Below are 26,000 nucleotides of genomic sequence, written 5' to 3' on the forward strand. Positions count from 1 at the left end.
AATAACAATTTGCAAGAATGGAGATGTGGGGCACTTAGACATGATTTTATTCTCGTTCATTTGGAAGATTAATCTTTAGTCAACAAGAAAGTTTAAAAATGGCTTAGATTTATTCCTAACTACCAGTTTTTATAAATGGCTTTGTACAATGGTGTGTGATTATTTTATTTTACGTAGGATAATTTTTTCTACTACCTATAAGTTTTGGAAAAAGAAGAAAACTAAAATTTACTACTTAGAGGAATATGATAGAAATAGAAGACAGATTTTATGTTTGTCACATCTCTCTTCAGTACCCATATTCAAGACTTAAAGTCATATTTCTTACTATGATAGACAGATAGGGAAAACATAAAACAACACATGATAAGGCAACTATTAGTGACTTTTTAAAATGTACCTTCTTATGTGATGAAATTTTCTTTATTAGCTAATAATTGCGTTTGAAATATGGGAGGCTGATCTATATAACACATTTCTGGAATTCACCTACTGAACAACATAAATGGTGGGGGGTACTATTTCTACACTTTAATGAATGGTTGAACTTGTTTGGTATTAGTGCTGGGTACGTAAATCAACTCTATTGTAACTTGCTCCCTACACTTGAAATCCTTGTAATGTTGCTATCATGTACTTGTCAAGTCTTATTTTGGCAAATGTGATTTTAAATAGTTTATTTGAAAATGAATATACTTTCAGGAGATTAAATGTAGGTTATCATGGATTTGAGAATGACAACACTTTTATACTACAGAACCTAGTTTTACTGAAGTACCAGTGTTTTGAAACACTAAGGATCTTCTTAGTTAATGTTTTTCTAAGTTATATTTGACCTCTAAATCAAGTTTTCCTAGCCTTGGTAGAACAATTATGGATCTATCATTCCAGAAACTGTTTTTTTGGCTGCACTGAAATCTTTCATTAATCATTAGGAGAGGGGTATTAAAAATAATCTTGTTCATTTGTGATTTTGTTCACTCAGATGGGCTGGTCATCTGTAAATTGAAAGTTTGAATTACAGTACTTTCTCTCAGATTTTGTGATCTCATCTTTCATTTTAAGTTGCCATGCATTTCACAATTGATTACTGCTAATGCTTGAAAGGAATTGGGGCCTTGAAATGTTATAGGAAATTAGAAATCAAGGTGAGTCTTCAATTATTTTCTGCTGGCATGTCGCATGGGCCTATGTGAGAAGTCTTGCCCTTGTTATCTGATCGTGCAGATAACTGGGACCTGGTATCCTAGGACCGTGGGTCCTGCAGAAGAATAATAGCTTTTAGACCTCATTTAAGCAAAATTTGGGTATAATCAGTAAGAATACTTCAGAAATATGGATTAAAGCATTTTGGGTCCCGCGGGTTAAAACAATAAACAGAGTATCAGAGTAAAATCCCTTATAGATTAGCAGAGAAAAATACTGTTATTTTACCATGTGAATTCAGAAGACCATGAACACTTAGAAGGTATCACAAGTTTATAGCGAAGACATTGCATTGATACTTCTTATATTCTAATATATATTCTAAACCTAATTATTCATATTCCAATCCATTTATGGGAATAAATGTCAATATATTTGTCAAATTATCAATTCTAGTAAGATTCACTGTATGAAATTTAAAATCAGCACATATAAATATAAAATATATACGTATATATAATATAAAAATTGTTTTACATTGTTGTGTTGTGGTTAGGGAATCAAAGGCAACTCTGTTTTAAAGTATTATTCCAATATCTCTACCTCAGTTTTTGGTAGAGTTAGACTTACAGCTTTAACATTTGTAGATTTACAGCCTAGAGGCAAGAGGAAACACTGTGATTAAAATATTACTAATTTAAGGCCTAATATCTAGGAGAAACATATGGGCTGCTCCAGGAGCTATGGAAATATTTGGTGATAGAAATCAGTAGTGTAAGTTCCTGCCTAGTTGGATGATACACAGGCCAGGACAGTAGGTAATCATGCATATGAACAATTTTTTCACCTTCTTGGCTTTAGATACTTTTGAAATGATAAGTATAATAAACAATTATATTTTGATAAAATACCTTCCATTCTGAACAATTCGGTCTAAATGGTTCATCTCTCTATGATCCCAAGTAACTAAGATTAGATTTGTTTCAGTAAGACAATCTATGCTGTCAGGGTAAGATATTGTGGTTGGTCTGTTGCTACATGGAAGAAGGGTAAAGGTTCAGGTAGACATTTGTCCTAGCAAGACCTCATTTGGGAAAATTTAAGCTGCAGAAGTTTAGAAGTAGCTCTTAAGCAAGGCTTACTTTGAATCCATTAGCTCTACAAAGCTAATTAAGTTGATAAATAAGTATTGAAAAGCCATCACTTTTGGAAATAGCTGTAAAGGCTTCAAAGTATGATCAAATTTAAAATGAAAACGACAAAATAGTCATTGACAAAAAAATATAAACGTGATCAATCGACCAAACGATATCAGTTTTTTTCCGCTATACACAGAATTTTAGAGAAATAAGATCAATAGCATTTTTAGGAACAATAAGGAATCCTTGTTACAAATAGGCATCCATGGATATATGCCTGTATAAAGATTGCATCATTTAGTACTTAAATTTAGAGGATTCTACATGCTTCAGCAGCAGGTCTACCCAAATTACAACAATACAGAGATTAACTTGGCACTTGCACAAGGATGATAGGAAAATTTGTGAATTATTACTTATTTTTCATTCTTCTGATGTAAGAAATGAAAAAAGAGTTATTAAAAGGTTGATTACAAAAATACAAGTGTAACAATACATGTAATTCATAGAATTAAAGGTTAGTTTGACATCATTGTATTAAATATTCACCTTAGAAAGGCTTTTACATAGCATAACCTTTACAAACTTGAAATTAGATAACATTGTCATTTTATCCAAAAGAAATAAAATAATATTAGGACCTAGGAAAAAAAGGAATCTTAAACTTCTTCTATATGGAATGCCATCTGAAAGGATGCATTTATTAATGAACCTATACATTATATAACAATGTAGAATTCAATGATTTATATCTAGGAGCGAATGAAATAGATTATGGACATTATACAAACATAGATATACTTTTTTCAGAAAAGCACCAGGAACATTTTTTTTGTTGTTGTTGTTTGTTTTTGTTTATTTATTTTTTATTTTTTGTGAACACACTGTACATAGGGGTTACAATTACATAGGCAGGTTAAAGCGTACATTTCTTATCAAGCATTGCACCCTCCTCCTTTGCATCTTTAGTGTCTATACTATTCATTTCAACAGAAAATTTAAAATTATTTCTGATTTAAAAAAATCACAAACTCTGCTGAAATCATTATAGAGGAATACAAACAACTCTTGAATATATTTGGACATCAAAGTCAGGCAATTCACTTTGAAGAATACCAAGGAATCCATGAATTTTTAAAGTGAGGTATTGCTGTTGCTTTGTATTGTGAAAAAAAAATTTGTAGGGACACAAAGGATGGACTGGCATTTTTGAAATTTAAGAAACTTATTCAAACCATTACAACTTAAGAGAACAATTTGTACAGCCTTCCACAACTTCAAAGAGGTAGTGATACATACTTACCCTTTTGGCAATATCAAATGCAGTTTCTTCTAAGTTGTTCTTCAGACCTGGTTTGATACAGTGGTTCAACAGAAGTAGATACAAGGTATCTTTGCTATTTCTATTCCTAGCAGTAATATGCAAGGGGTCAAGTGGCCTTTAGTTTGGGCATTGGTATCTGCATCATGATGAAGTAAGCAAAAAGCCACTCTGGTATTATTCCACATATAAGCACTGTGCAGGGGTGTCCAGACATTCAGAGCTATTGCATGAATATCTGCCTTGAGCTACCAACTCATGGACAATGTCTAAGTGTCCACTCTAGGTTTCCCGATGAAGAGGGTTATACTCATCCTCATTCCTATTATTCATCTGGGTGGCCTTTTTGGGATGTAGTCTCTGCACCATAGTAAGCCGATTAATTTCGGCATCACAAAGAAGAAATTTGCTTGGATCCTACTCCATTTTTTTCTTACAATTGATACCATTCCTCACTTTTTTCTCTTGTTCCATGTCTTCGTCAGAGTTACCTAACCAGAGACTTTGAGTGCCAGTGGGAATGAGATGTCAATATATTTCCCCAATAGTTCACATTGGTTGAACTGGTCAGAAAAATCTGGTGAATTTTCTGCATATGTTTTTTCACCATGATGTATTTTCTCTTTTTCTGTTTTTACTATTCTAAATTATTCTAACTGGAGAGTAGGGAATTGATAGAGAGCAGAGGAAAGATTTTCCTCAGTATTCAAAGGTACAGACTGAAAATGAGGACCAGTGGTGTCTTCATGTGCAGCTTATTCTGGGAATGAGAAAATAGGAAACAATGCCTTCTATGTAAATGATTTGGGAAATACCACATTATAGTGTAAGAGAACTCACTATTCAACATATGGGCTTTAAGAGCTTTCTAGTAGTTTTCTAAGGTTGGTATGCAACATTAGAAAAATATATAGTGAGTAGTAAAATAGAAGTCCTTTGTATGACTACCTAAATTCTTGTTTTTTTAAAAGACACTTGTTTTCATCTAAAAATAAGCCTGACTATTGTCTTCAGGTGATTTTGATGATTGAAGATGCTTAATGAGAAATAAAAATGTATTTTGCTATCAATTAAATTTCACTTTTTCTACTTGGAGATTATAATGATCAAAGCAATAGTTCAGAATCAGCAAGCAATAGTTCAGAATCATGCTTCAAGTAGAAGTGAATCACCAGTAAGTAATCCTGGATTCCATTTTCCACAAAGTTTTGTCACAGATACAATCTTTTACAATCTGCCTGCCTTCTCCCTCTGATTTCCTAGCCTGGACCTATTCCTTCATTGTACAGGAAAATTGTGATTCAACTGATTTCAGTCAGACCTGTTAGTAGAATTATCAAGTATTTAGATTCTTTTTTTAAAAATTAGTTTTGGGGCCTGAACTCTGGGCCTGGACACTGTCCTTGAGCTCTTCAAATCAAGGCAAGCGCTGTACCCCTTGAGCCACAGCACCACTTCTGGATTTTTCTGTTTATGTGGTGCTGTTTTGGGAAATGGCAGAGCAGAAAGTGAAATGATGCAACCAAAAATATAAAAGCAAAATAAATTAGGATTATTATGGAACAACCATGTTGTCTATGAGAACCATGAAAGAGAGAGGAAAAGAGATACAGATGTGCAATGACCTAGCTAGCCGCAAAATCCATGCTTCTTAACAATTTACAGAGCAAACAATTTTTTTACTTTTTAAAAGAGATGGAAATAGAATTTATGTATTTACTTGAAATTAGTAAATATATTTTTAGTCGCCTACATAAAGAGACATAGCTTTGACCAAATTACAGACAAGAATCTTAATCCTCTGGCTGGCAATGTCCCTCAGTGTTAGAGTGTTTGCCTTGCAGTTACTACATTTCGGAGACTACTTTCCGAAAAGGCCACTCATATGAATACTAGGGATGAGGATGAGTATACCCCTCTTCATCAGGAAGCCTAGAGTGGACACTTAGACATTGTCCATGAGTTGGTAGCTCAAGACAGATATTCACGCAATTACTGTGAATGTCTGGACACCCCTGCACAGTGCTTATATGTGAAACATATTGTAACAGCACACACACACACACACACACACACACACACACACACACACACATCATCATCATCATCATCATCATCATCATATTTCTTCTTAAGTATTTTTTGTGTATGGTCTTATGAAGAAATTTACATTACTAACTTGAATTTCTGACAGGACAATATCATCACTGTACATCTTGCTTCTATGCTCTCAGTTTTAAATTACTATCTAAGTATATGCATTACATAAGTATAGAAAAAAGTAGGAGCCACCCGGGTGGCTCAGGTCTTTAATCCTACCTAATCAGAAAGATAAAATCTTATGATTGTGCTTTGAAACCAGACCAAGAAAAAACAGTTCATTAGATTATGATTTGAAAGTAACCACAAAAGCTTGAAATGGAGCTTAGTATAAGCAGCAAAATGCTAGCCTTGAGAAAACTAAAATAAAAAAAATAACAAATTCTGGGACAGAGCCTGGCCCTGAGTTCAAGCTCTAATATTAGCATCAAACTAATGAATGAATGAGTGAGTGAATGAAGTAAAAATAAATTAAGTGGTTACATGTGGAGAGACAGGTAAAATGTAACAACCGTGGTGACTGGATTATGTATTATTTTGTAATAAGGCAAATTATCATTTTTCCTAATCACTAATATTTTATTTGAACTATTTTGTACAATAAACCCTGAATTTGGCATGCATGTATATGTGTGTGTACATGTGCGCATAAGGGTGTGTATGTGTATGTGTCTGTGTGTGTGTGTGTGTGTGTGTGTGTGTGTGTGTGTGCGGTTGCAGTGTTGCTTGCCAATGTGGACTGAGTGAGGCTGAAAAGAGCTGTGCTCCAATGTTGTTATTTATCACTGTTCTTTCCTGTCATTTCAGTGGAAACGCCCATCTCTACATTTTATTTGTCAAATAACAGCATCATCATAATCAAAGAATTTACACCATTAAGTTAGATAAAGGAGGCCACTTTCAGCTCTTAGTATATGTTAGGCAAGAAGATACACGTATAATTAGGTAGTAAGTTATTGCTGTAAGATGACTGTTAGTACAAAATATGTATTTGACCTCTTAAATTCTATATACTTTTAAGATATACTCATGGAGTGATTTTGACCAACTTGACCAAACAGGTATTACTCTCTGGTTATTCCTGTGAAAATTAAGGTGGATAAACTCTTTCCGGATTTCTGTTGAAAATAACTTTCTTTGTAAGATCGTATCTATTCAGGCTAAGATAATAAACACCGTATTTTTTAGGTTTGAATATCCCATCATTTTGATTGAAAATCAACATTGTGGATATGTTTGTTAGATATTCATTGCAAAAACAAACAAAAAGCATGTGTCACCTCCAGATTCTGGATGATTTGAAGTTGTATTTTACATACAAAGTTTTTTTCATTAATAGTTCTTTTGTGGGAGTAACTATCACAACTTTAATAAATGAGGCTTTTTGAATATCTTTTCCAATATAAATAACATCGCAGAGCGAGTCTTGCAATTTCTGAAAACCCTTTGAATATTTTAGTGTTATTTCTGTTCATTGAGTATACAACAAAAGACATTTCTGGAATAAACATTGTTAAAATCTGAAAATGTACGTGTGTATATACGCTTTTTTATGCATCATTTTATGAAAAGTCAGTTTTTATGAAACTAAAAATATAGAATAAAAGAATAGAAGTGAATTGGGTGAGCTAATTATTAGTGTAACTTTGTTTTCTAATAGCACAGTCCTTTGTACATGATGAAGTTAAATTATGTGCTTTTTGACACTATGCTTCAGCTATTTTTAGAATCTTTGCACTTATAAGAGTGAATTTGTAGTATAAATAAAGGTCTTTGAAAATGATTAGTATTAATCTTATGTTTTGTTTTCTACTCCCAAGAAAATGAGATATTTTCAAGTGTTAACAGTTTACAATTGAATCTTCAGTATCATAAGAAATTTTGAACAAATGTAGTAGTATTGATGTCTTTTTTGGGGGAGGGTGGGAGTCTGGTAGTGGGGCCTCAACTCTGGGTCTTGGCGCTGCCCCTCAGCTCTTCAGCTCAAGGCTAGTGCTCTTCCACTTGAGCCACACCGCCACTTGCGGCTTTTTTCTTTTTGCTTATGTGGTCCTGAGGAATCAAACCCAGGGCTTCATGCATGCAAGGCAAGCGCTCTACCACTACGCCACCTTCCCAGCTCTTTATGTCTTTTTAAAAAAATTGTATTCACAAGTTGGAGAGGCTTTAATTCATGCTTAGGTCTTGTTGTCTATGATTTTTTATCCTCTCATTCCTAACATTAATGATAGGTCAGACTGCATTTTTGGGTACATGAAAGGTAAAATATTTATCTGGGGTCAAAGGTGATTTTTATATCAGTCTTGCTTTAATAGCATTTTAAAGTAGTACCTTTCTCACAAAATGTTGAGTATAAAAAGCAATCAAAATACGTCTAATGGTAAACAACTTAGTTGAGCTACAATGTGGAAATGATTGGTCCATAAGACCTACAATTTGTTTCCATCAGGAATTGGGGAGGTCATTCTTTCAGTAAGACAGTGTTAAACAGCGATAGGGTCCCCAGGCAGTGCAGTTTTGAGTGAAGGGATAGAATATCATTTCTGATATTTTGACCTAGAAATCAAGAATATTATACTTTAGCACTTCCTTTCACCAGGGAGGTAAATGCATTGATTATGAACTTTGTGTTTTCATATTACAGTTCCCTATTTTCTAACAAAGATAAAGTGAAATATTATGAGTGTACACAATAATTCTGGGAATTTTACCTAGAATTTGGAGACTAAGTACTGGTATTTTAGTCGTAAAATAGAATGAGGTTAATTGATAGAGTCGGAGATGGACCTCAGGCTAACACTTACCATGTGTGCAATGTTGTACCAGTAATTACAACTCTGAAGACTTCAATATCATCATCTGAGAATTAGAAATCCAAGTAGTTTCACTTTATGGAATTATTGTGAGGATTAAATTAGATATCATAGGTAAAGTACTTGGAAACACAATCAATTAACATTTGGAAAATTCTACCTGTTATTTTCTCATGTGGTGAATTCTAACATTTTTACTGTGATTTTTATTGTGTCTCTTTATGATGTGCAATGTGATGTATTGGTATTCATTGCATTGATCATTTTTCTGTCACTAAGAGGAAAACACTTGCAAAGAAAATTTCTGAGGAGGAAACTATTATATTGACTGATGGTTTAAGAGAACACAGTTTAAGATCAGATGTCTCCATTGTTTTTAATTATATTTTTATTATCTTAACTAATTGTACAAGGGAATTTCCATTAAATAAATCATGTTTTTAAGTATAATGGATCTTTATATAACTTTCTCTACCCTTCTAAACCTCACCACACTTTAATTGTTTCTAGTTTCATACTATCTGCATTGAATATTATGTCTTCACTTTCTTCCTCCATAACTCTCTTTATTCCTTCCCTTTGACTTGCCCTCACATCTTCCAAGTGATAGTTTCCTGGTATTCATTTTGTTGGATTAAAAGTTCAATTTTATAAAAAATTACATCTCTTAAATACTCCTCTACAAATAGCATGATTTGGTTAATATTGCTGTGTAAACTTGTATAAAGTTCTAGCTTCCAAATATGAGACAGAACATGGTTCCTTTGTGTGTTGGACTCTGACTTCGTTTACTTAACGTATTTTTAGATCTAGCCATTTCTTTGCAAATAACGTAACAGTCTTCATAATGGATAGGTACAATACACTTATGTATATATGACACACTTTTGCCAACCATCCCTCCGCCAAAGGGCATCTGGGCTGTTTCCATAACTTGGCTCCGGTGAATAGTGCAGTAGTGAGCATGGTTGGGAAAGTGATTTTACTGTAATCTTTTGGAAGAATTCATCACTATCTTTCTGGGAGAAATCCTCTAGCCAGTTTTCCAGCACATCCTTCCCTTCATCTCCATCACAACGTATTGCAAGTCCTCAAAAACACACTACCCCATACAGGTCTCAATAAGCTAAAACCACACTGCCCATATTCTTTCAATACATTTTAATAATTGCATATAATTTATTGAGAACCTTCTATGTACTTTCCTAATGTGGGAATGAGTGACATAACAACAGATTAAAAGTAAGAAATATGCAATTTAAATAATTATTATCATATTTAAAATCTTTTTCAGCTCTGACTCATAGCCTCACTTACTATTATTTTAATCTTTATTTTATTACTTCATCTATCCCCTAAAATATAATAGGTGAGTTAAATACAAAGGCAAAAAGTATGGTTTGATTTTGACACTCAGGTGTGAGGATGCACAATATGGGCAAATAGATGGATTGGAATTAATAGCAATTATCCATTTTGTTAAAGTAGAGATAGTTTTCCCAAACTGATTCTCACAATTCATATTCCATTCAACAAAAAGAAACGTGTAACAATTCCCTTTGTTTTGCTCCTCATTAACTTTTGTTTCCATTTTATTTTTTAATGAAGTATGATTTCATAAATCTCCTGTAGATGCAAAAATACGTTAATATATTTCTAACTGTATGCATTGATCTGTGCTTACACACATATATTATACATGTTACAATGATAATTTATAACTTCTGTAACTATACAATTTACTAAATTATTAAAAACATCGACGTCTCATGCCTGGAATACTGGTTACTCAGGAGGCTGAGATCTGATGATCATGGTTTGAAGCCATCCTGGCAGGAAAGTCCATGAACCTCTTATCTCCAAACAACCAACAGAAAATCAGAATTGGAACTGTGGCTCAAAGTATTAGAGTGGTAGCATTCAGAGTAAAAGCTCAGGGACCTCAGCCAGGCTCTTAGTTCAAGAACTACAATCTACCCAAAAAAGTCTATTTACACCTGTGTAAGTAGAGTATTTCCATCACCAAAATGCACATTCATGCTCATTTGCAAGGTAACTCTGTTTTGTCTGAAGTACCACTAAACATTATCACTAAAGTAGCTTTGGAACATTGGTTCATTCTATTTCTTTCATGGATTTTTCTAGACTCAAATACTCAAGTGTTACAATTGTTTTAATTATTTAAAATCATAGCTTTTTTATTTAATACCCCTAATATTAGAGTTTGAATTGAGTGTTTTCTGCCCCTTCAATGGGTGTTCTTACCACTTTGTCATGCCCCCATCCCTAAGTTATCCTGATTATTTTTTAGCTAGAAACTGGCCTCCTACTTGTGTATGAACTTGGCCTCAGTCCACTTGATGGTATTCTTCCTGGATTTTAGAATACCAGGTGCATGGCATTGTGTAGAGAACTTTCTGTTCAGTCTGGGCTTTAGCCACTGTCCTCACAACAGTGCACACCCATGTAGTTACGAATTTCATAAGCTTGTCATAGCTTGTTTTTTTTACGTCTTTCATTTCCTGCAGATTCTTGAGTATTGAATTAATTTGTGGTTTCTTGGGTTGTTTTGTTTCATTTGAATCTATGTGTTGAGTTGTTCCTCACTTTTCCTTTTGTTTCTTTCCCTCAAGTTCTTTCCTAAAGTGCTGAGAAACCAATTCTTTGTCAAGATAGTCAGGGTGAACGTTATTTATTCCAAAGCAATTTCAGGATCTGTGAATGGTATAAACATGCTAAGCGCTGAGAAGGATGTTTTATTTTCACGGCAGTTTTTGGCATTCACAGACAGATCATGAAATATATGAAGAAAATAAAACTACAGATGAATGCCAGGAAGAGAATAAGCTATTATTAATTGTTTGACAGAGGTTTCTCTTCTAGTGAAAGAAATATATTGCTTGATGCAGGATTTCACATAATCATATTGCTAGGAGGAACCTAAACAATCATCTAATACTGCAGAATTGAGAGTGATGAATTGACTTCCTGAATAATTTACTTTTGGGTCAAATAAAACAAGGCTTCCAAAAAGAGTGTAGATTTTAGAGAAACATGATGAATTTTATGCAAATAGGTCCTTAGCTGATTTTGTTAATTTGTGAATTAATACAGGGAAATAAAGTACAGTAAGGTAAAAAACAATAAAGAACTTCACATTGAAATACTCATTTGTGTTTGCGTATGTGTGCATGCGTGTGCGTCCTCGCACACGCACATGTGCATGAGCTCATGCATGCATTAATCATTCTTGAGGCTTGATAGTGCCTGGGAACTATTCCTCAGCTTCTGTGCCCAAGGATAGTGGTCTACTATTTCAGCCATTGCTACAATTCTGTTTTTGTTTTTTTTTTGAGATAATCGATTGTATTGTCATAATTGAACAGTGGTCTTCAGATATCAGACTCCAGAGTAGCAAGCTAAGCTTATTCAGCCTCTAAGTAGCTAGTTAAAATTCTGCCTATCCTCTGTGCTTCTCTGCTCTTTTAATCTTTTCCTGAGGTATTCAAAAGCCTAAGTCATATATATGACTAGTTGCTTTAAAAATAGTCTTACTACTTGGCACCAGGGGATCCCATGCGTACTCTTAACTACTTAGGAGGCTTGAGAACAAATCCCAAGCCAAAACTTTAGTGGACTTACTTCTCAATCTATATCTGGGTGAATTGGATCATTTCCACCATCCTGCACAATCTAGAGACTAAGATTGGAAGGACTGTGGATCCAGGCCTGTCAAGATAGCAAGCAGACAGGTTGGTGTGCAACTGTGATGCCATTGATGATGGGAAGGCTAAAAGGACAGATCAGGGGCATGTTCTTGTGGAAAGGGAACCCCTATCATAAAATTAAGCACTGATATGATGCCGGCCTGCAAGAACAATATACCCCAGGTTGAAATACCCACATTTTCCCACAACCAAAATAGGTATGTACATTAACATCCAAAAAGTTAATACAATCTGTTCTTTGCTCTAATATCAGCTTTATCTGATTATCATATGATGTAACAGAATAGTTTCTTCATTAAACATATGATAATTAAAAAATACCTAGAAATTTCTTTCTCACTTAGTAAGTGCAAATGAATGGCAAATTGCCTCATTTCTTACATATTTGACTACCACTATACATTCGTCTTATGATTACTAGTAATATATTCTGATTTATTAGTTTACTTTGTAACAGTTTTTAAACTTTTGCTTTACTGCTGAAGTTGAAGTATTTAACTAGTATCATCAAAGTATATTCCGTGGGTATTTAGGGCAGTTTTTTACAAAGTTTTTAACCAATGGCTTCTAAGAATTCTTAATTGGTATATTATTTGGTTTATTTTTAATTTAAATTTAATTTTATTATAATGGTAATATTCACAGGGGTTACAGTTACATAAATGAGGCAATGAGTACATTTCTTAGGGAAGGAACATTGTTATATCTCCAATCGATATTTTTGTACACTCAAAACAAGAACTACTGATGCTTTTGCTGTTGCTATTGATCAATGGGTACTTTTGCTTTCTTTGTTCATGCATTTTCATTATAAAATTGATATACAGAATGTTTACACTTAGGTCAACTGAAGAGTGCACTTCATTTTCTTTTCTTTTATTTTGGGGGGAGGGGGTTCTGGTTGTGGGGCCTGAACTCTGGGCCTGGGCCCTGTCCCTCAAGCACTCTATCACTTGAGCCACAGCACCACTTCCGGCTTTTTTTCTTTTTGCTAATGTAGTGCTGAGGAATGGAACCCAAGGCTTCATGCATGCAAGGTAAGCACTCTACCACTGAGCTACCTTCCCAGCCCCTAATTCATTTTATTTCCTAAATTTCAAATTTGGAACTTAAATGTTTCCTTTTGTTTCTTTGGGGTAATTCTTTTTTTCAGAGTTGTAGGATCAGTTAATTTAATTTTGCATGATTTTTACACATGTAAATTATTCAGACGCATATATTTTGCTTTTAAAATATTTAACATGTGGCTATTTGAAAATTATTTTCTTAATTTTTATATGGTTCGTGAATTTAAATACATTTATTTTCTTATAGTTATAAACATATTTGTCCATGAAACAAATACTTACTGTTTTTTCAAAAAGCACATACTTTATTTAAAAAGGCTTCATTACCTGATCACTTTTTGGAAATATTTGTACTTGAATTTAAAAAAAGTTTGAGCTTGGCATGGTGATTTGTTGCATCCATTTTCTAGCTATGGTGGGAAATGTAAATAGGATTTGTAATTCGGGGGACACTGGGAAACTATGAGACCTTAGCATAAAACTATTCAGAGTGAATTATAGATATAGCCATCCCTAGCGTTATATACAACACCACGCTATCATTGTAAATCTTGAGTTAAAACACCAGTAACATCGATCTTTTGTCAAAATAAAAGAACAGATGTTTCAAAATGTTTATTATTTAAAACTTATTTGCAAAGGTTTTCATGTCTTCTATTACTTTTCAATTTAATCTATTAAAATTCAAGTATATTGTGAATATTTTATTTCTACTAAACTTTTAAATAGTACAAGTAATATTATAATTTTAAATATTAACATACTTTTACTGTTTGTGATAATTTCCTCCGTTTAATATGATAAAATCAATACTTCAAATGTGTGTATGTGGTGTGTGTGTGTGTGTGTGTGTGTGTTTATGTGGTTTTGTGTGTGTGCTTTGTGTGTACTTTGTAGTGCTTGGGAGATCACACCATTGCTTCACATATGCAAGGCCAATGTTTTACCACTGAGCTATACTGTCTAGTTATAATCCAAATAGTGCCTTAAACCATGACTTCAAACTTTCATTCCAAGTATGCTTTTTCAAAATTATATATGATTACATGTGATCCATATTCTATCCACACTATCAATTTTATTTTATTTGTGAACATACTGTACAGAGGGGTTACAATTACATGGGTGGGATAATGCATACATTTCTTACCAAGCATTGCAGGCTCCTCCTTTGGTTTACCCTTCACATCCCTTCCCAGCCTCCCCTCTCCCCCCCAATCTCAATCCTTCTCCTTCCTCCCACTCCCCCCCCCCGCACCGACTTTGTAAAGCTCATTTTGGACATGACAACTTGTACTTCTCATTGTTGCAACAGGTCCACCTGTATCCTTAAACAACTGGTTTTTCCCCATCTCCTCCACAAGTTATACTGATATCAAATATAGTGAAAGCAGGGGTTATATTGTGGGGGAGAGACATACAAAGCAACAAAGAGATAATCTTATAAATGCATTAGAAACACATGCATGGAAGTAAAAACATTAAAATACATAACTAAGGGTTCATTTTCCTGACATCACATTATCTGAACTTTTCCGCTTGATTCGTATATACACTAGATATTGCCAATAAGGGAAACCATGGGACCTATGTTTCTTTGGGCCTGGCTTACTTCACTTAATATAATTTTTTCCAAGTTTTTCCATTTCCTAACAAATGGGGCAATGTCATTCTTTCTGATGGAGGCATGGAATTCCATTGTGTATATATACCACATTTTCTTGATCCATTCATCTACTGAGGGGCATCTGGGTTGGTTCCATATCTTCGCTATGGTAAATAATGCTGCAATAAACATAGTTGTGCTGGTAGCTTTAGTGTGGTCTTGCTTGTAAACATTTGGGTAAATGCCCAAAAATGGGATTGCTGGGTCATAGGGGAGTTCTATGTGAAGTCTTCTGAGGAACCTTCCATACTGCTTTCCAAAGTGGTTGAACAAGTTTACATTCCCGCCAACAATGAAGTAAGGTTCCTTTCTGTCCACATCCCCTCCAGCATCTGTTGTTGTTAGAATTCTTGATTTTTGCTATTCTAACCGGGGTGAGGTGATATCTCAATGTTGTTTTGATTTGCATTTCTTTTATGGCTATGGATGTTGAACATTTCTTCATGTGTTTATTGGCCATCCTTCTTTCTTCTTCAGAGAAGTTTCTCTTTAAGTCTTTCGCCCACTTATTTATTGGGCAGTTGTTTCTTTGAGGATTTGTTGTTGGGGGGTTTAATTTTTTGAGTTCCAAGTATATTTTAGATATGAGACCTTTGTCCATTGTATGGCTAGTAAAGATCTTCTCCCAATCCGTGGGCTTTCTATTGAACTTGCTAGCTATGTCATTTGCCCAGCAGAAGCTCTGCAACTTTATGCATTCCCATTTGTCCAACTTTTCTTTGATTTGTTGTGTTTCCGGGTCTCTATTAAGAAAATTTCGGCCTGCGCCAAGGAGACCTAGGGTTTCTCCTACTTCATCCTGTGATTTTTTCAGAGTGTCTGCTTTGACTTCGAGGTCTTTGATCCATTTGGAGTTGATTCTGGTGCAGGGTGATATAGAAGGATCTACCTTTAGTTTTCTACATGTAGTTAACCAATTTTGCCAGCACCATTTACTGAAGAGGCTGTCTTTCTTCCATTCTATTTTGTTAGCTCCCTTATCGAAGATTAGATGGCTATAGGTCTGTAGGTTCATTTCTGGGTTTTCAATTCTATTTCATTGGTCCTAAGGTCTGTTCTTATGCCAATACCAAGCTGTTTTGATTACTATGGTTTTATAGTAGAGTTTGAAAATTGGTATTGATATTCCTCCAGCAGTGTTCTTTCCGTTGAGGAGCGTTTTTGATATTCGGGCTCTTTTATTGTTCCATATGAATTTTTGGATTGCCTCTTCTATTTCCTTGAAGAATGAGGGTGGAATTTTGATAGGTATTGCGATGAATTTGTAGATAGCCTTGGAAAGTATTGCAATTTTCACGATGTTTATCTTTCCAATCCAGGACCATGGAAGGCTTTTCCATTTTTTTAGTTCTGTGTTGATTTCCTTTTTCAAGATTTTAAAGTTTTCATCATAGAGGTCCTTCACTTCTTTGGTTAAGTTAATTCCTAGGTATTTTATTTTTTGTGGGGCTATTACAAATGGAGTTGATTTCCTAATTTCAGCCACACTTTTCTCATTGTTGGCATACAGAAAAGCCATTGATTTTGGGGGGTTAATTTTATAACCTGCTACTTTGCCAAAGTTTTGAATCAGCTTGAGTAATTTGGGAGTGGAGTCTATGGGATTCTTTAAATACAAGATCATGTCATGTGCAAAAAGGGAGAGTTTTATTTCTTCTTTCCCTATTTGGATCCCCTTTATGTCTGCATCTTGTCTTATTGATGTAGCTAGGCATTCTAATACTAGATTGAAGAGAAGTGGAGAGAGTGGGCATCCTTGTCTTGTTCCTGAGTTAAGAGGAAATGGCTTTAGTTTTTCACCATTGAGTATAATGCTGGCTGTAGGTTTGTCATATACAGCCTTTATTGTATTGAGGAATGTTCCATAGATTCCTAATTTTTCCAAAACCTTCATCATGAAGGGGTGTTCGATCTTGTCGAATGCTTTTTCTGCGTCTATTGAGATAACCATGTGGTTCTTATTCTTGCTCCTGTTGATGTGATGAATAATATTAATTGATTTGCGTATATTAAACCAGCTTTGCATCCCTGAAATGAATCCTGTTGGATCGTGGTTTATGATTTTTTGGATGGATTGTTTAAGTCGATTGGCCAAGATTTTGTTGAGAAGTTTTGCATCAATATTCATCAAAGAAATGGGTCTATAGTTCTCTTTCTTTGATGAGTCCCTGCCTGGTTTTGGGAAGAGGGTTATGATGGCTTCATAGAATGTGTTGGGTAGTGAGCTTTCTCTTTTAATTTCATTGAAGAGTTGGAGGAGAATTGGTGTGAGCTCTGCTTTGAAGGCCTTGTATAATTCCACTGTAAAACCATCTGGTCCTGGGCTTTTCTTAGCTGGGAGGTCTCTTATTGCGGTTTCTATTTCAGTGCTTCATATGGGCCTGTTAAGATTGTTTAACTCATCTTGGTTTAGTTTTGGCATGTCAATATTTGCTAGGAAAAGGTCCATTTCTGTCAAGTTCTCATACTTATTAGCAGAAAGTTTTGAGAAGTATTCCCTTATAATGTTCTGAATCTTGGTTGTTTCCGTGGTGATATTTCCATTCTCATCTCTGAGTTTATTAATTTGGGTGAGTTCTCTTCTTTTTCTGATAAGATTTGCTAAGGGTCTGTCAATTTTGTTAAGTTTTTCGAAGAACCAACTCTTTGTTTTGTTAATTTTTCTATAGTTTTTTTGGATTCTAATTCATTTAATTCTGATTTAATTTTGATTATTTCTTTCCGTCTACTCGATTGGGGTTTACCTTGCTGCTCTTTTTCAAGGAGGTTTAGATGTGTCATTAAATTGTTAGTTTCAGATCTCACCAACTTGTTGATGTAGGAGCTCAGAGCTATAAACTTGCCTCTGAGTACTGCCTTTGCTGTGTCCCAGAGGAGCTGGTAATTTGTGTGTTCATTTTTGTTGAAAAGCATGAACATTTTAATTTCCTTTCTAATCTCTTCCATGACCAACTCATGATTCAGCAGTGTGTTGTTCAGCCTCCATGGGATGCCGGAATAGCATGAACATTTTAATTTCCTTTCTAATCTCTTCCATGACCCACTCATGATTCAGCAGTGTGTTGTTCAGCCTCCATATGATGCCCGACTTTCTTTGCTGGCTTTTGGTGTTGAGTTCTAATTTTATTCCCTTGTGGTCAGAGAGGATGCAAGGTATAACTTCAATGTTTCTGAATTTAGACAAGTTTGCTTTGTGGCCTAAAATGTGGTCTATTTTTGAAAACGTTCCATGTGCTGCTGAGAAAAACGTGTATTCTGATGCTGCTGGGTGAAATATTTGGTAGATGTCTGTTAAGTCTAGTTGATCTATGCAGCTGTTTAGATCTGCGGTTTCTCTGTTGAGTTTTTGCCGAGTTGATCTATCTAGTGGGGAGAGTGGTGTGTTAAAATCCCCAACAATTAATGTCTTTGGATCTATATGGGATTTGAGGGAAAGTAGTGTTTCTTTGATAAATTTGGGTGCTCCATTGTTTGACGAATAGATATTAAGAATTGTAATATCCTCCTGAAGGAGAGATCCTTTAATTAGTATGTAGCGACCTTCTTTATTTCTTTTCACGAATTTTAATTTGAAGTCTATTTTATCTGATATTAGGATTGCAATTCCCGCCTGTTTATGGGGGCCGTTTGCTTGGTACATTTTGTTCCAGCCTTTAACATTGAAAATGTGTTTGTTTTTACGGGCAAGATGTGACTCCTGAAGGCAGCAGGTAGAAGGGTCTTGTTTTTTAATCCAACTAGACAGTCTATGTCGCTTAATTGGAGAGTTCAGTCCGTTAACATTAAGAGATAGGACTGAGAGGTGTTTTGGAGTTCCTGCCATGTTATCCACCTTCTTGGGGGCTGCAAAAACTGGGTTCTTCCTATGGTTCTTGGATTCTCAGTTTGGGTGCAGTTTCTTGGCCTTTATTGTGGTCTTGTTGGTCTTCTATGTGTAGGACATCTTTAAGAATCTTTTGTAGGGCTGGTTTGGTGGAGATGTATTGTTTCAATTTTTGTTTGCTATGGAAGGTTTTTATTTGGCCTTCAGTTATGAAGGAGAGTTTAGCTGGGTACAGTATTCTTGGTTGATAGTTGTTTGTTTTTAGGTCATGGCATACATCATTTCAGGCTCTTCTTGCTTTGATTGTCTGTGCTGATTAATCTGAGGTGATTCTAATTGGTTTCCCTTTATAGGTGATTACCCTTTTCTCCTTGACAGCTTTAAGGATCTTTTCCTTGGTCTGAGTTGATCCTGTGTGGATTATAATGTGACGGTGGGATGTCCTATTCTGGTCTGGTCTATTGGGGGTTCTATAAGCTTCTTGTATCTGAATAGACCTATCTTTTTGTATGTTTGGGAAGTTCTCTGCTAGGATCCTGTTAAACAAATTTCCTAGACCATTAACTTCTGTTTCTAGGTGCTCCTCTACACCCATTATCCTTAGATTAGGCCTTCTAATGTTGTCTTCCAGGTGTTGGATAGATCTATCATATTTCTTGGACTTGTCTTGGATGGTTGTATGGTCTAGGCTGTCTTCAATCCCCGAGATTCGATCTTCTGCATGGTCTAACCTGCTGTCAAGACCCTCTACTTTTTTTTTTTTATCTCTTTTCCTTCTAATTGGTCAGCTTTGATGGCTCCAAGTTCTTTGTTGAAGCTCTGTTTTAGGTCTTGTATGAATTTCTTTACTTCCTTAATTTGGTGTTCAGTGTTTGTTCTCAAATCACTTAGTTGATCGGTTATGGTTTCTTTGGACTCCCCTTCCTTCTGTTGGGTTCCATTCAGCATTCCCTTTGTGATCTCCCTGACTTCCTTCAGCTCTTTGTTAATGGATTCCATGAATGCCTTTATTGATCTTTGTGTATTCTCTACCTGGTCTCTCAATTCCTGTATTACTCTTTGATTAGCTTCCTCCCGTTCATGGGATTCCTGTACTTCTCTCTCCTCTCATTCGTGGGATTCCTGCAGTTCTCTTTGAGTGTTCTCAGCCTGCTCACGCCATTCCTCCCTTTCTCTTTGAGTATTCTCAAGTTGTTCACACAAATCCTGTATCAGTTTTTGAGTAGCTTCCTCACGCTTATGATATTCCTGTATAAGCTTTTGGGATGCCTCCTCTCTCTCCCTTTCACACTCATACAGAGTCCTTTGTAAGTTGTCAAACTCCTCATTTATCATGTTTGCCACCAGTGTTTTTAGAGCTATTTGGGAACTCTCCTCTGGATTATTCATTATCTGTTCTGACCCCTGATTATCAAGATTGGGAATTGAGATATCCGGATTTGCCATTTTTGTTGTGTTTTTTCGGCTTACTCTGCCCATTTGATATGAAAATAGCACCAGTTTTGTGCTAGTACACTATCTTAAGGCAACCATCAATCAAAGTTTGCATTTGTACAGTCAATAGTCTACAGATACAATCTAGTTCAACAGATACATCTATTCAACATCAAACAACTATATGTTAATGGGCTTCGAACCTCAGAGAAGAATTTGGAAAACCAGAAATTATTAGGGTTAGGGAGAGATGTGGGTAAAAAATAGGAATAGATTGGTGTGGAGAGCACAGGGAGAGTTAACTATGTCCTAATCCCAATGCAGGAAATAGGTTGGGTAGGATGCAAGTAGAGAGAGAGAGAAAAAGAAGAAAGGTAAAGGGAAATGAAAAGAGACGAAAAAAAATAGAAACGTAAAATTTAATATTATTATGGAGATTAAAAGACCATCTATTTAGAGAGGAATGTGAGTATATTAAGAGAAGGGAAGGGACATAGAGGAGAAGTGAAAAACTTAAAAAAATGCTTAAAATATTATATAGGTATAAAGAGATAGTACTGCTATTAAGGAATTTATGTCTCAGAGGTTTTGAATTGAGTAATAAATTTGTGGATTAAGTGTGTACACAATGGGGGATATTGTCTAGTATTTAACTACGGGTTTATCTGAGGATGTGCAGGACAAGAGTTAAGTCACATAAAGATCAAAAGAGAGGAAAAGTTGAAAAGTATAAGAAAGTGAGAAAAAAAGGATCAGAAGTTCAGTAGAGCTAGACAAAAAACAAAAAGATAGTTAAGAAAGAAAGAAAAAGAGAAAGAAGACAAAGAAAGAAAGGAAAACGCACATTCACGTATTCCTAAAATAAAAATTATAAGAGGAAAAAAAAGTTCCTGGAAAACAATTATTTTTTCAAAAAACGCAAAAATTAAAGAAAAATAAAATTTTTAGAAAAGGAAAAAAATTTATATATATAAGGTACCAAAAAAAAAAAAAAGAAAGAAAAAGAAAAGAAGAAGAAGAAGAAAAAAAAATCTTTGATTTTTTTTTTTTTATTTTTTTGGGAGGGGTGGGAAGAATCCTGTATCTCCCTTTTGTCTGTAACCAGCCTCTTGTTGGAGTCTCTGGTCAGCTTGAGGTCCTGTGGCTTGATTGGTTTCTTAAGTCAGTTTGTTCGAACAGGCAGAAAAATGCTCTGCTTTACCCAAGATTTTGAGATCCCCCTCCCTGATTAGTTTAATGGGAGGGTGATCTGCTTTGAGAATCACAAAAGAGGGGGATGCAGTGGTGAGGCTCGGTTCTGGGTAGAGTTGAGGCCTTTCAACAATCAGTAGGTTTTCCCTGGCCCTATTTTGTGAAAAAATAAATAAATAAACTCACAGAACCCAGCCTGGAGCCATTCTCAGAGTTTCTGTTTTTCAATTGATTGTTGAGGCTGCTAGAGGGAGGGGCAGCCTCTGGCTCTGGTTACCCAGTGAGGAAAGCCACTCCAATGGCTGGCGCCCGAGTTGGGTGACTTTTCCCTGGATGGAGCTGAGTCTGGCTGGTCACTTCGCTGTTAAGTTCTTGTGATCTGCTAAATGACTCGTTTTTTTCCAAGGCCTGAGTTGGAGCTGGCAGCTCCTCTGAGCTTTGTCGGTATCCAAGATGGAGATCACCAGTGCTGGGGGGGGAGGGGTGGCCTTCCCTCCTCTGCTCCCTGAGAAGGAGTGAGGACGTGGGGCTTCTACTCACGCTGAGTCTTGGATCCTGGGTTGTCTCTGGTCTGCAAACTGCAGGATGAAGATGTCCGCTCCTTGTCGGTTCTTGCTGATGTTTAGTAGAATCTGCTCGCCTGCTGCATCTGGCTCCTTCGTCCCGGACTCTCTGTGTGAGCGCTCAGGTATGGCCGCGGCTGCGGTCTCCACCACGACCCTGCCGCCGCCACTGCGGCGGCTGCTGGCAAGCACTCAGATGTGTCTTCTTGCCTTGGCTTTCCCTCTCTTGTCTAACTCTCTGTCCTGTGATGGCACACTTGGTGTGATTCTCTGGCTTAGGACTGTTCACTGGAACTCTAAAACTGCTTTCTATGCGAGAGCTTGTTCACATTCCAGCTTCTCCTCTGCCATCTTCCCGGAACCTCCACACTAGCAATTTTTATTGTTATTTAGAATATTTCCACTGCCTTTCCAGTTCCAAACTCTTGTGTTTGTTATTGATAAAGGTTTTACTTTGCTTCTTTTCTCTCTTCATTCTTTTTCCTTTTAGAGTTTAACTATTCTTTCTCTTATTTCTTTAGAAATTAATTATCATATTCCTATTTCAATTTCGTTACATTGTAACAGGTATATACAAAGTTTTAATTCCTATTTTAATTTTTAACTTTTCACTGACTTTTAGTACAAACTATAAGATGGATTAAAAAGAAACTTGTATCAGGACACTTAATTTTTCTCCTTCTCTTCTCTGAAGTCTTTCTGATTTTTGAAACACAATAGCAATGACATATAGCTCCTATGTGGTCCATCATTATTTCCCCTCTTAATCTCCTCTGTTGTACAGCTCAACTTGTTATCATTCAGCTGTGTTAAGCTACAGTGTTATCTAAATCTTAACTCATTCCTAAATTAATTTTAGTTGTTTCAATTATTTTCTGAAGACATTTTCCTATATATAATATCTGGTTTCTTGTGTTTTTACAAGGTACAAAATATGAGTGACTATCAAACATGTAGATATCTCTGTAGAATATTGGTCCACCTGCTCAATAAACTCGTATGTAAATTCAAGGAATACAAGTCAGTCAGAACAATCATGTAAAATGGTGTATCTTCAGCCTTCATACTAGCTTTGAACCTTTTTACCATGTTTAGTAGTGAAGACAACATAGTTCTACTACAAGAGCAGACACATAGAAGACTGTAACAGATTTGTCAAAAATATATTCTCAGTTTTATGTTTAATAGATTTTGAAAACTATACTATGACTTTATGAAATAATAATAGAATCTTTTTTAATTTTTATTTTTTTATTGTGAAAATATGGACAGAGGGGTTACAATTACATGGGCAAGAGAGTAAGTATATTTCTTATCAAGCATTGTATTCTCCTCCTTTGTTTACCCTTCACATCCCTTCCAATCCTCCCTCCTCCCGTACCCAATCCTCCCCCCCAAGTTGTAAAGTTCGTTTTCAACATGACAGCTTGTACTTCTCATTATTGCAATAGGTCCACCTGTATCCTTATTTAAACGACCTGTTTTTCCCCTTCCCCTCCACAAATTATACCGACATCAAAAACAGTGAAAGCAGGGGTTATACTGTGGAGGAGGGATATACAAAGCAACAAAGAAATAATCTTATAATTGCGTTAGAAACAAATGCATGAAAGAAAAAAAAAACATTTAAAATACATACCTTAGGTTTCATTTTCCTAACATCACCGTATCTGACCTTTTCTGCTTGATTCATACGTATACTAGATATTGCAAATAAGGGAAATCATGGGACCTATGTTTCTTTGTGCTTGGCTTACTTCACTTAATATAATTTTTTCCAAGTCGTTCCATTTCCTAACAAATGGGTCAATGTAATTCTTTCTGATGGAGGCATAGAATTCCATTGTGTATATTTACCATATTTTCTTGATCCATTCATCTACTGAGGGGCATCTGGGTTGGTTCCATATCTTCGCTATGGTAAATAATGCTGCAATAAACATAGTTGTGCTGGTAGCTTTAGTGTGGTCTTGTTTGTAAACATTTGGGTAAATGCCCAAAAGTGGGACTGCTGGGTCATATGAGAGCTTTATGTGCAGTCTTTTGAGGAACCTCCATACTACTTTCCAAAGCAGACACTCAGAAAACTTTAGAGGATGGAATAGGAGAAATCCTAGGTCTCCTTGGCGCAGGCCTAAATTTTCTGAATAGAGACCCGGAAACACAACAAATCAAAGAAAGGTTGGACAAATGGGATTGCATGAAGTTGCAAAGCTTCTGCATGGCAAAGGACATAGATAGCAAGATCAATAGAAAGCCCACGGATTGGGAGAAGATCTTCACTAGCCATACAACGGACAAGGGTCTCATATCTAAAATATACTTGGAACTCAAAAAATTTAAATCCTCCAACAACAAATCCTCAAAGAAACAACTGCCCAATAAATACGTGGGGCTAATGACTTAAAGAGAAACTTCTCTGAAGAAGAAAGAATGATGGCCAATAGACACATGAAGAAATGCTCAACCTCCCTAGCCATAAAAGAAATGCAAATCAAAACAACATTGAGATACCACCTCACTCCAGTTAGAATGGCAAAAATCAAGAACTCTAATAACAACAGATGCTGGAGGGGATGTGGACAGAAGGGGACCTTACTTCATTGTTGGTGAGAGTGTAAACTTGTTCAACCACTTTGGAAAATAATAGAATCTTAAATGGGTGTATTGGCACTAACTATTGTCTCTCGTGATTTAAAGAATGATCTTAGACTACTACCACAATCCTTTTTTTTGTTTTTTGTTTTGTCACTCATGGGGCTTGAACTCTGTGCTTAGGCGCTGTCCATGTGCTCTTCAGCTCAATGCGAGCACCCTACCACTTACGCCCCCTGCACCACTTCTGGCTTTCTTGTGGTTTATTAGAGATAAGAGTCTCATGGTCTTTCCTGCCCGGGCTGGCTTTAAACCGTGATCCTCAGATCTCAGACTCCTGAGTAGCTAGGATTACAGGCGTGACCCACTGCTGCCTGGCCTACCTCAATCCTAATACAAAAATTTAAAATTAAAAATGATTATCAAACTAAATGTGCAATGTAAAAACCTATAAGAGATAAACGTAAAAATGTATGAAATTGTATAAGTAAAGGTTTCTAAATGGAAAGCATTAGTGGCTAAAGAAAAGCAAGAATATACTGGATTATATCAAGTGATAGCCTTTCATAATTCAAAGGACACTATACTCATAATTCAAAGGACACTGTTTCCGAAGTGGCAACATGTCCAACAGATAGAGGGAACATATTTGTTAATGCTACAATGTGAATGTTACAATGATTCTGAATCTTAAGTATTATTATATTTTCTAATTCTATATAATTTTTCCTTAATAGGATATTTCTTTAAAGAACATGTGTTAATTAATAATCAATAGGAGGAGCATATGAAGTAAGTTCCTCTTTCGTATCTAAGAAAAAAGAAAAAGAAAACTCACTTGTATGATCCTAATATAATATTTATGCCAAAATATTTGTTTATTTGCAACTGTTTATTTTTAAGTTTTGTTGGACATAGAGCTTGAAATCTTGACCTGGACAATGTCCGTCAGGTCTTCAGCTCAAGACTAGTGCTCTACCACTTGAGCCACAGCCAGTTTTCTGGTGGGTCATTGGAGATAATAGTCTAGTGGTCTTTCCTGTCTAGGCTGGCATTAAACCATGATTCTCACCTCTCAGCCTCCTTAGTAGCTAGGGTTACAAGCATGAGCCATTGGCACCTAGCAACATATTTTTTTTTACACATTTATGAAGTATGGAGTGGTAATCCCATTCATTTATATGTTGTTTAATGATCAAGCCACATCTTATCCATTAATTTCTGCAAGTAACATTTCTTTATTGGGAGAATGCTCAAAAACTTTTCTTCTGACTGTGATGAAATATCTATTCTTAACTATAATCACTTTGCTTCTTGTAGTATAAAATTAATATATTTACTTTTAGTAATGGAAGTCTGCTAATTAAAGTTATATAAAACATGAATTGTAAAGTGAAAGAAATTCATAGTCCCA

General features: G+C 35.5%; 2 pseudogenes; one reads left to right on the forward strand and one right to left on the reverse strand.

Annotated features, from left to right (window-relative positions):
- Positions 1-2,609: 2,609 nt before the first annotated feature.
- On the forward strand, positions 2,610-2,709 carry LOC122124557 (annotated as a pseudogene).
- An 813-nt stretch (positions 2,710-3,522) lies between these two features.
- On the reverse strand, positions 3,523-4,190 carry LOC122124524 (annotated as a pseudogene).
- Positions 4,191-26,000: the final 21,810 nt, after the last annotated feature.

The sequence above is a fragment of the Dipodomys spectabilis genome, unplaced genomic scaffold (assembly GCF_019054845.1).
Source record: "Dipodomys spectabilis isolate Male_0828 unplaced genomic scaffold, ASM1905484v1 ptg000239l, whole genome shotgun sequence".
Taxonomy (NCBI): domain Eukaryota; kingdom Metazoa; phylum Chordata; class Mammalia; order Rodentia; family Heteromyidae; genus Dipodomys; species Dipodomys spectabilis.